The 11,608-nt window shown below is 45.3% G+C and overlaps 1 long non-coding RNA gene across 2 annotated transcripts in view; it reads left to right on the top strand.

The window, feature by feature from the left end:
* The first annotated feature begins 237 nt into the window (after nucleotides 1-237).
* LOC122172276 (uncharacterized) overlaps nucleotides 238-11,608 on the top strand; it is a 115,909-nt gene continuing 104,538 nt past the window's right edge. For both annotated transcript variants that reach the window (XR_006172417.2, XR_010600793.1), the window contains exon 1: nucleotides 238-376. This is a non-coding gene — a long non-coding RNA (uncharacterized LOC122172276). The remainder of the gene's footprint in view (nucleotides 377-11,608) is intronic.

Raw genomic sequence — 11,608 nt, 5'->3', positions numbered from 1 at the left:
AGAGGAATTATGAAGTGTGTGTGTGTGTGTGTGTGTGTGTGTGTGAGATGGGGTTGACTAGGTCTGGAGGCTCCCCGCTACAGGCCTCATGGCCCTGCCGCACCCTGCCCCAGAAAAGGGCAGTGTAGAGAGTCCTCCAAGCTGCCTAGATTGGCAGTGTGGAACACCGCCAATCAGAGCCCAGCAGGCCATTATAAGAAGAGCTACAGGGCCAGAGTAAGTTCAGTTCCTTGCTAGAGCTGGAGAAGAGTGGATGTTGTGCCTCGCTGGCTGAGGGAGCTACAGGACCCAGACAGCGCAGTGCTGGCAGAGGCCAAGGGGAATGCGAAGGAGTTCTAGGCTGGCTGCTGGGACTCAACCAGGACAAGGCTCTGAGGTAAGAGTGAAGAATGTGTTGGAGCCACAGTAGGGTTGCCAGGTGTTCAGTTTTTAACTGGAATGCCTGGTTGAAAAGGGACCCTGGCAGCTCCAGTCAGTCTGGTTGGCAGCACAGGCAGGCTCCCTACCCAGCTCTGTGCAACTCCCAGAAAGCTGCTGGCATCTGCCTTTGGGTCCTAGGAGGAAGGACGGCTCTGGGGGTTCTGTGTGCTGCTCCCGCTTCCAGCGCCAGCTCAGCAGTTCCCTGAGTTCAGGAACTGTGGCCAATGGGAGCTGAGGGGGCGGTGCCTGCAGGCACGGGCAGCGCACAGGCAGAGGCATGACCACGTGGCTCTAGGAGTTGGAGAGAGATGTTGCTGCTTCCCAGGAGCTGCCTGGGGTAAGTGCCACCTGGAGCCTGCACCCCCTCCTGTGCCCCAACCCCCTGAGCCCCTCCTGCACCCCAAACGCTGGCCCCACCCCAGAGCTGCACCCTCAGCTGGAGCCCTCACCCCCCTGCAACCATGCCCCAGCCCAGAACCCCTTCCTGAACCCCTCATTATTGGCCACACCCCCAGGGCAGAGCCTGTACACCCTCCTGTACTCCTACCCCAGTCTGGAGCCCTCTCCTGCACCCCAAACCCTTCATCTCCAGCCCCACCCCAGAGCCCACAACCCCAGCCGGGGCTCTCACCCCCTCCCATACCCTAATCCCCAGCCCGGAGCCCCCTCCTGCACTCCAAATCCCTCATCTCTGGCCCCACAGCTGGAGCCCTCACCCCCCTCGCACCCCAACCCCCTGCCGCAGCCTGGTGAAAGTGATGAGGGTGGTGGAGAGTGAGTGATTGGGCGGGGGGGGGGGGGATGGAGTGAGCAGGTGGGATGGCCTTGGAGAAGGGGTGGGGCAGGGCAGGGGGTGGGGCAAGGGTGTTTGGTTTGCTGCAAGTAGAAAGTTGGCAGCCCTAAGCCATGGGGAAGTGGCCCAGGGAACTGTAGCTGCAAGTTAAGTTTATTTAAAGGGATGTGATGGACGGCTGCTATCTATAGGGTCCCTGGGCTGGGACTTGGAGTAGACGGTGGGCCTGGGTCCTGCACAGCAGCCACTGGGAAAGAGGTCTGGACTCTGATATACCCCAGAAGGGGAACGCTCTTAGTGGCCGAGCTGAAGTGCTGGGGCCAGAAAGGCCCAGAGAGGTGGAAAGTCTTCAGGGGAGGATCCCAGCAGATGTGGCCCCACACCAGGGCCAGGACTGCTTGAACAGCAGGGACAATTCGAGGGAGTCCAGAAAGGGCTGAGAGATGGTTCAAAACAGGGTACTGCGATAGGCCCTGCTGGACTGACTAAGGAGTGAGCCCAGAGATGGGGCTGCAGATAAGGGACCTTACAGAGGGCACTGTGACAGGCCCCCTGTTGGACTTATATCCTGGAAGGGGTTTGTTTTGATATCACCTACAGACTGTGCGTGACAGACTCAGAGTCACCAAAGATCCACCACAAACCGAGAGAGAGTGTGTGCAGGTACATGCACTCACTGGGGGCCACTGACAGGAGGTGAGTGCACCCCACTAGTGTGTGTAGAAGTAATTCAGTAGTGAAATATCTGGTGACTTCCACACATGGGAATTGGCTTCAGACCCTCAAAGAATAGGAAGAGGCATTGGAATGTTCTATGAAGAACCTGCATAGCTCCACCTCTACCTACAACACATCCCTAGTACCCTGACTTCTTTGCTCATGAACTTGTCTGTTAATTTAGTTCGCCTTTGTGCTCCCACAAAACCCTCCATGTCTATTTTCATACTGCTCCCAAGCCTCCCTGACTGTGTAACCTTCCCCCTTCAAAATCCTCAGTGCTTCTGAAGTCATGAATAATGCAGTTATCTCAAACACATGCCAATAAAACTCTTTTATACCACTGTGTGTGTGTGTGTGTGTGAGAGAGAGAGAGAGACACACACATATGCAAACACCTACACTGTTACGAATGATCGTCTATATTGTGGGTGAAAATGTCTGATCTGTGCTATCCAAGTGTTAGCAGCAGGATCTATGGTTTGGTGTTATCTGAATCTTTTGTGGATAGTTCAGTATGTCTTTATCCTTAAGTAAGTCACGTTCTACAAATCAATTGCTAATTCAATTAGTCATGAAAAACATACAAAGGGACATCCAAAGGAATTGATTTAGAGTAAGTTATGTACGGGTGACTGAGCAAAGAAAGTTAGTCTGGGTCAAAAGACTTTGATTTTTAATCCTTGATGTCACAGATTTCTATTCTTTTGAACTAAAATCTGACTTACAATTTATTTTTTTGGAGGGTACAGTCATATAGCTACATTGACATTGGCAAGTGTGGTCATGCATACAAAGTCCCTTTTATTATGCCTGACTAATAAGAGCTTTTATGGATGAACAAATCAATATAGCTTAAGATCTATGAAGGTTTGCCTGGATGACGTTATCTCAAACAGTACACATTGCATCACATTTATTTCTAAAGTAGTTTATAGGAGGCTAAAATTATTTAATTTTAATCTTTAGATCTTGATTTATTTTGTTCCTGTGCATTTCATAGGCTGGTGCCTTCATCCCTATGGCAGACAAACTTCCCAGTGATGTCCGGGGGAGTTCTTGGTACACCAGGAAGGCAGGATTTGACCCTCCATCATTATTTGTATGAAATATATATTAGCAACTTGATTGAAGGCAAACTGAATTTTTGTTTGTCTTGAACATACGACCTGAGCGTGAGTTGGGCTGGGAGGGGCCATGCACACAGTCTAATCTTGAATGTGTGCTTAGAGTGTATGAGGATGGGGGTTGGAGATGTAAAGCCCCAGTCCTGCAACCTGTCCCAGGTAGGTGGACCTCTGTGTCTGTATGGGTTTCCACTGGAGTCCCCTTGGGGCCTAGCATGGACACAGGAGTCCACCCACACAGAGCCAATTGCAAGATGTGGGCCTAAACTGGTAACATGAATATCCAGTAAGGAAGAAAGCAAAATTAGGTCAGTTGATGCCATGACTGCTATCTGAGGTAGTGTTACCGGAAAGGTATCAGTGCTATACAGCTGAAGGCAGCTTTTAAACCAGCAAACTTGGGGTTATCAGTTTAGTGCCAGCCTGTGCCTGAGCCCTGGATGAATGGGTGGGGAGAACTGAAAGGAGGTTTACATGCCACACAAGGTGTGCTGCAGTCCTGACACTGCCCTAAGTGCAAAGACTGTTTCCTTCTAGGGTCTGTCTCCCTAAGAGTGGCAGAGGAGTTAGGACTGTGGCTTTCACCCTCCCTTCTCCCCAGCCAGTTCTCAATCTCCCGCTCTGCCACGGACATCCTATACGACCTTGGGCAAGTCACTTGGTATCTCTGGGTCTCAGTTCCCTAGCTGTAAAATGGAGCTAATAGCACTGCCCTGCCTCAGAGGGATGTTGTGAAGAAAAATATATTCAAGATTATGAGGTGTTCACTTACTGTGGGGATGGGGGCCATGAAAGTACCTGAGAAAGAGCCCCAAATACAGGCTGGTACTTCCTGGACGCAGTCTGGCCTTTAACAGAATCCCAACATCCTTGGAGGACACTGGCTGTAAAACCAAGATGAGTGGGAGGATACCTGTGCTCAGGGAGGTCCCTGGTTTGAGAATAGGGTTTTCTTCCTGCAAAATCTAATATGTATTTAATGTAGTGAGTGGGTTGTGGAGGCGAGTGCAGCATTATCGACACCTCATTGAACATGCCTATACAGGACACATGATAATGTAATCCAGGTAATGATAGATTCTTTTACCACTCACCCAGCCAGAACCACTCAGATACGACGGTGCTGAGCATCATGCAAGTACCCAGATAGATGATCAGAATACAAAGATAACCCCACAAGCAGAGCACTTGAAACGAATAAAGCTCTCCACAATTTATGATGTATTTATTATGACTGTTTACATAGCACCCATCACTGCAGAGCCTAGGAGCACTTTAGAGGGGTTTAGGTCATAGGCAAAAACATTTCCCTCTTAACAGATAGCTAATGACTCCTACAGTACTGCAACATTAAGGGAAAGAGAAGAATAAGAGCCTACTCCAAAGCCCACTGAATTCAATAGAAGGACTCCCTTTGACTTTGGCTGAGGACCTAAATCCTTTCCGTAAACTAGATTAAAATTAATGGCCAAATTCTGTAGGAGCCTGTCAAGGCTGATTTCCCCACTCTGGCACGTCGAGTGCAGAAGGTGGGGGCCTGCAAGGATTCTAAAAATTAATACTGGCCACTCCAGGCTTGTATTAAACTCCCAAGGTTACAGCTTCTCTCTGACCTTGGATGGGTAGATGCTGCCACCACCCAAATGCACCCCCGTCTTTTGCGAACCCAGAAAGGTGCACTTGGGAATTCCTTCCCATAGGGTACCCTCAAGCACTTCTCTCTTCCCCCTCCCACCCCGTTTCCCCCGGGGGAAGAGCTGAGAGAAAAACAAAGGAAATCAGCTGTTGCCACCAGCTAATTAATCAACATGCACAAACCTCTTAGGGATACAAAAATCCAATCCTGTTCTTAAAGGTAAATTTTATTAAACAAAAAGAAAGAAACTACATCTGGAACTTAGACTTTTTGCTAGATTAAAAAAAACAATTACAAAAAGTAAGCATCAAGATTGCTCTCTTGAGGTTCAACTTAAAGGTTACAAGCAAAACAAAAGCACCTGGGGTTAGCACAGAGGAGTCCACAAGCCAATAAGAAATAACCTTAATCGCATCTTCCTAGACCTTCCCTGACTTACTTACATATCTGGGATTTTAGATAAGCAATCTCTAGGTATGATCTAATGGTTTTTCATACCTGTCTTAAAGCGGCTTACAGCATAATTCAGGCCTGTTCCTGCTCTGCGTCTCCTCTCTCCAGAGAACAACAGACAGACAAAGGGAAAGGTTTTTTTTTTCCTCCTAATTTTAAAAAGTTCTAGCCCTCCCATTGGCTTTTTTGGTCAGGTGCCCACTCCCTTCTGTTAACCTATGGGCTTTTTTTAACCCTTTACAGGTAAAGCAAGTAGAGAACAGCTACCAAGAGGGATTTTATAGCTAGCAGGCTGGCTGGGTGTACATAAAAGGAAGCTATTTCCTCCCCCCCACCACCATTTATCACAGTGCCTTTGAAAATTTCAGCCTAAGTGATGGGAGTAATGGATCTTGAAAAAGCTGGAACATAGAAGTACATTTTACAGCTCTCTGAATTTGGCCAGGCTCAGGATTAGATATATTTCCAGTTGGAACAAGCTCCAGAAGTGAAGGCTCTGTTACCAAGATCACTCTGCCTCCTCGCTCCCTCGCGTCTCACTCTTGGGACAGAGCACAAGCATTTGAGATGAGTGCAGAAGGCTGAGAAGCAGACTCCGAGGCAGCAGAGCCCTAGGCTTTTTAGAGCTCTGACTAGCTCCGAGAGTCGGCTGGCAACCAGTGCAGAATGTTGAACACAGGCATAATAATCATTCAGAGGGCACCTGGCTCAGAAGATGGAGAGCTGCGCTCTAGACAAGCTGCAGCTTTTGAGTGGCCTGGTTGAATAACTGAAACACTTTTTAACAGAAGAAACTCTGGAGATGGGCACATGTCTTTGTGAATGCCAGCAGTCAGGGACAGCTTGCACTGACAAAAATGTGTGTCATACAGATAGGTGAGGACAATGATTACTAAGATCCGTAGCTAGCAGTGACTCAAATTCACAAGTCAGTTTTCTGTTCTTCATCCAGTCTATTAACTACTGCAGGGAATGGCAACAAAGGCATTGTTTGTCTGGTGTGCTGAGCATGAAACTACGTCATGACCTTCGCTCCAATACAGCTCACAAACGGGAAGTCTCAGCTAGAACCTGAACCAAAGCCCATTTAAGCCATTGGGAATCTTTCCATTGACTTGAATGAGCTTTGGATCAGGCCCCTACTGCAAATTGCATCGGCCTGCATACTTAATGGAGTTGATGATTCAATTTTAGGTACAATAAAAGACTGATTTATAAAGCCCTGTATTACTTGGGTCTGAGTTACCCAAGAGATCAGGGCCGGCTCCAGGAACCAGTGAAGAAAGCAGGTGATTGGGGCGGCCAATCGAAAGGGGCGGCACATCCAGCCGTTGTTGGGGTGGCACGTCCGGGTCGTCATCGGCACTTCGGCGGCAGCTCGGTCCGCTTAAGCTTTCTGCAGCAATTCGGTGGTGGGTCCTTCGCTCCCTGTCTTCCTCGGCGGCACTTCAGCGGTAGCTCAATCATTTTCTCTTGCGGCTTGGGGCGGCGAAAAAGCCGGAGCTGGCCCTGCAAGCGACTGATAGTCTCTGTATTATTGAGATAGGTTGCAAGCACAGTCTCTGGCTCTGCATGTTTTGAGGCTGGTGGCAGGGTGTTGACTGTGGAGGGCTCTTGACTCTGGAATTCATCTGCACTGCTCGTCTGTCAAAGCTTGAGACTATTGTAGTTCATGGCACTTTTCAGGATTCTCTGTTTTGCTCTGGGCTTGGCGTGAGTAGGCACGATGGTGAGGGAGTGACTTTTACTGGGGTTTCGTTAGCTGATATGTCTGTGCATGAGTTCAAGAACTTGAAGAATGGGTGAATATTAAAATCAGAAAAGTAAATCAATATAAGATTGGAATAGACAAGCAAATATTTCCTCTTGGAGCTTAGTGTAACCTTCCTTCACTCTAACAGCACTGCTGACCAAAAACCAAGTGCACTTCTCGTTCTCGCTGATCGTTCTCTTGGCAATGTGTCTTTCCTCTCTCTGGGACTCGGCTCATATAGGAGATTCTCCTTTTCAGCTCCCCCAGGTGCGGGCTAATGCACCCACAATAGACATTGATCTTTCATTAGACTCCATCCTGTTTGGTTAAAACCTATTTCCACTCTTAAGAGGTTACTCTGCTGGATGCTCGCTGAGTGTATAATTTTTAACCACTCTGTTTACTGCATTTACAAAAGCAGTTATTGGAGGTGTTTGCATGCAATAATTTATCCATAGGCATCTGAGAGCAGCAGCAGATGATCAAGGCAGTCACTAACAGTGTTGTGACCCTTAAATCAGTTAGGAATTGCAATGCTGAATACCTTTAAAAATTGCAACACCTAAATACCTTTAAAAATTGTGTCTGTAGTAGACTGGCCGATTAAAGAAAATATGCCTTGTAAATGTATTCAATGTTGCCATCCTTCCTGGGAGCAGTCATTTCTAAATTGGCATTCAAATAGAACAGCTGGGCTTACAGGTGGCTGTGTTACATGCACTGAGTGTGGTAGTTCTCTACTCTAAGACAGACATAATTTTTATCATTTGGAATTTTTATAATATAGACAGATACATTCATTTATAGTAAAGAACAATCCATGATTTATGGAAACACTTTTTGCTGACATGGTTTGTTGTGTAAATTTGTGTTCCTTATGTTCCAATAAACTGGCATACAACTGAAATCTTTAAACCAAGGCTATGTCTCTCTATAAATAATATATTCTAGTTTAATCACAGGTGATTTAACCTCTGTTTACTGCAGGAATTACTAGGTGAAAATTCTTATGCAGGGAGTCACACTAGATGATTACAGTGGTCCCTTTTGACCTTCAAATTTATGAATCGTTCCAGGGTTAATGCTCATTTTTTACGCCCCCTGACTTCAGTGGCAATAAATCAATTCACACCTGCTCAGGATTTGGCCCTCTAATGGTTTTGCTGGCCAATTGGCAAATTTATTTGCAAATAACTTTGTCTAATTTGTATTAATTTTTTTTAATACGACACCCCCTCCTTCACTAAAAGAGGATGTTCTGACTAAAGTGAAGTATATGTTAGCATTAGGAATGCGTTTACAATGTCTATTTTTGGTTCTAAACTGATTACTGTTTCAGAAACTTTTTTTTCCCCTGACTCCCCACATTAAAGACAGCATTTCTCCTTCAAGTCATAATAAGCAGCAAAAGGCAAAGATGAACTCAGTGATTCATGCCAAACCATAGCAAAATGATTCATACCAACCACACTTAATATAATGTATATCAATGAGGCGCCACTATTTTCCCTTTTCCTGGGGCCTTGTGATATAGTCTTTGATGTATATTTTAGCCTTCAAGTCTCTGAGGACACAATTTTCTTTCACACTCTAAAGATGCAATGATTTGGACTGAACTTTTTAATAGGGGTGGTGTGGGCACAGAGCAGGAGAAAAGAGCTTCTTTTAGCCTTTCTGATTAGGTTACCACCGTTTGGCTGCAGAATGGATTCTGAAAATACAATCACATCGTCCTAGTCCGTGTGGAGTGAGAGGTTTTTTATCCTCTCATTGTACCTCCTATATCCCCTTCCAACAGTCTGCCCAAGAGGGGAGTCAGGGTGCCCCAATGACAATAATCTGCCTTCCTCCATGGAGTCCACAAAATGGATGCTGTGAGAGGATGACAGCACTGTCGTATTCAACCTCGAATCTGTTGAGCCTCCACAGGCCACTCTGGAGAATGGAAATCTCCCTGGAGGGAGCCCTGTTGATGGTCAAGACATGTTCATTCACAAAGACCCCCTCAGGCCTGTTTAAATCCCAGGCCATGTGTCACAAGATGACAGGGATAATGTGTAGGTTGTGATGACTGTCCACCTAGAAGGGATGATCAGGTTCCAAGCTTGACCTCCTGCTCCACCATCTCAAGCCTGCAGAGGAGGAGGAGATGGTTTTTAGGCAGTTTCCAAATGCAGAAGTGGAAACAACGAATGTCCCTGGGAGCATTTGAGACTCTTTGCTCCCTGCAGGATGACTTTGTTGCTAATGGGGCACAGGTGACTGGAACGGAAAAGAGTGAACTGGTGTTGGGCAGTAAAAGTCTCAGGGAAAAACAAGAAAAACAAACACCCGAAACAGCGTTTGCCCTCCATTTCCTCCAAACCCTCATCTTTGCCTAAGTTCTCATTTTGCAAATAGCCACCGATAAGTGGCAAGCTTTGCAACTGCCTCTTCTCCTTACTGTCCCTTTGAGAACACCGAGAGGTCTTCCATCAGCTTCTCATTGCTAGAGGAAATGCCACTGTATGATGATGATGAGGGGAACTAGACTAAGGAGGGGGCTAGGCCACAGAGTTGGGACTCAGATCTTGCATGGGAGATTTATATAATTGGCTCCTGAATCACAGTCACGGTCTATTTCTAAGATGCAGGAACCCATTTCAAATTTTCCAGTCAAAACTTCTTGGTTTTCCAAGGGAAATTTCTATGCAGATTGACACAAATGTTCATTGTGTTTTATTTTGAAATAACATTTTGAAACCAGACTTTTCACTTAGTTTCAAAACAAAATAAAAATGCTGTTTAATTTTCAATTTTTGGAAACAAAATGCATTTTGGATTTTCATTTTTCACTTTTGGGGCTTCCCACCCCTTCTCTCCCAATCCCCCTTTCTTTCCTCACTGGAATCCACTTTTCTCTTTTCCAACGGGAAAAAAAATTGGAAAGCAGTAAGAAAGTAGGGAAAATCTTGCCTAAGGTAATACAGGAATTCTGTAGTGGAGTGAGAGATTGAACACAGATCTCCTGAGTTCCACTCCAGGGCTTTAATCAAAGACCATCTCTTCCTCTTACTTATATGTGTAGATCTCCTTAGACTGACTTTTAATTTCCTTGGACTCAGTGGTTGAAAAGGCCTGTACTTGTTTCAGTCTAGATTATCTTGTTGGCCTTTCCATCCAAAATCCTAAATGGAGGGAGGGGGCTATATAGTTTGGATGGCCTTCACCTCAGAAGGGGAACCAATCACCTCAGGAAAGAGTAGGCCAGAGTAGTCAGGAGGCTGTTAAACTAATAACAAAAGGGGAGGGTAAAAAGAGGGAAGATGAGTGCTCATTTAGCACAGAATCAAGATGTTGAGAACAAAATGAATCAAGGAACCAAAGAATATGAAGAGAAGAAATTCCTTAATTGTCTAGACATCAACACAAGGAGCCTGGGTTATAAACTTGAGGAATTGGACTTGCTCACTTGAGAGCATGAATTCAATGTATGTGGTTTTACTGAAACCTAATGGGATGATTCTCACAGTTGGAATGTTAAAACTAACCTATTTAGGGAGGACTGAGTGGGCAAAAGAGGATGGGGAGTGGCACTCTGTCAAAAATGGCATTACTTGTTTCAGAGTGACAACCTGGAGGAAACTGATCTTTGATCCATAAGCATTCATGTCATAACAGATAAAGCTCAATATGGGGTATTAGTTTGTGTCTGCTACAGACCACCAGATCACACTAAGGAACAGGATGACTGTCTGCTTACACATTTATTTATAATGTATAGGGGGGAAAAAAACGCTGAGTGATCATGGGGGACTTCTAATACACTAATACAGCTTGATCTGGATTGCTTGGTAAATTAGGCACAAGCAAACAGTATGCATTTTTAATATGGCTCAATAAATAATAAATAAATAAATTAATGGAGATATCCCAGGATTGAACTCACAACCCTGTGTTTAGCAGGCCAATGCTCAAACCAATGGCTGGAAGTTGAAGCTAGACACATTTAGACTGGCAATAAGACACAAGTTTTTAATGTAAGAGTAATTACCCATTGCAACAATTTACCAAGGGTCATGGGTGGATTCTCCATCACTGACAATTTTTAAATCAAGTTTGGATGTTTTTCCTAAAAGATGGGCATTAAGTATTATTTTGGGGACGTTCTGGAGCCTGTTTTATAGGAGGTCAGACTAGATGATCAAAATGGTCCCTTCTGGCCTTGAAATCTATGAATCTAATGAGGTTATTTAAAAAAAAAAAAAAAAAAAAAAACCACCCCAACCAAGCTGCTCCTAGTTCAACAATAAATCAGTCTAATGAAGTTGTTTGTTGTGTATAAATGCTTTAGTTGTTTCAGAAAAATACAGCTGTGTCTAGAACTACGGGGACATGTAGCCTATGTAGGGCCAGATGCTCAGCTGGTGTAATTCAGTGTAGCTCCATTGCCTCCAGGAGAGGTACACTAGTTTATATCTGCTGAGGATTTGGTCCATAGCCTAAGATAAAATGCCCCATAGGAACCTGAGCTCGCTCTGTTAAAAGAAAAGGAATGATATTAAATGTCACTGTTATTGATGCTGTCTCCTCGTAGTTAACTTATCTTTCTTTCTAGCTTCTTTTCCCTCTCCTGTTGTTTATTGAAACTATTTGTATGCAAGAGAAAAATAAACCTGCCTAAGTCACTACAGTCCCTTCAGGTTTTTCCATTTTGTCAAAAGCTGTCA

This window comes from Chrysemys picta, chromosome 4, assembly GCF_011386835.1.
Source record: "Chrysemys picta bellii isolate R12L10 chromosome 4, ASM1138683v2, whole genome shotgun sequence".
Taxonomy (NCBI): domain Eukaryota; kingdom Metazoa; phylum Chordata; order Testudines; family Emydidae; genus Chrysemys; species Chrysemys picta.
This window is presented reverse-complemented; position numbering and strand designations above follow the sequence as displayed.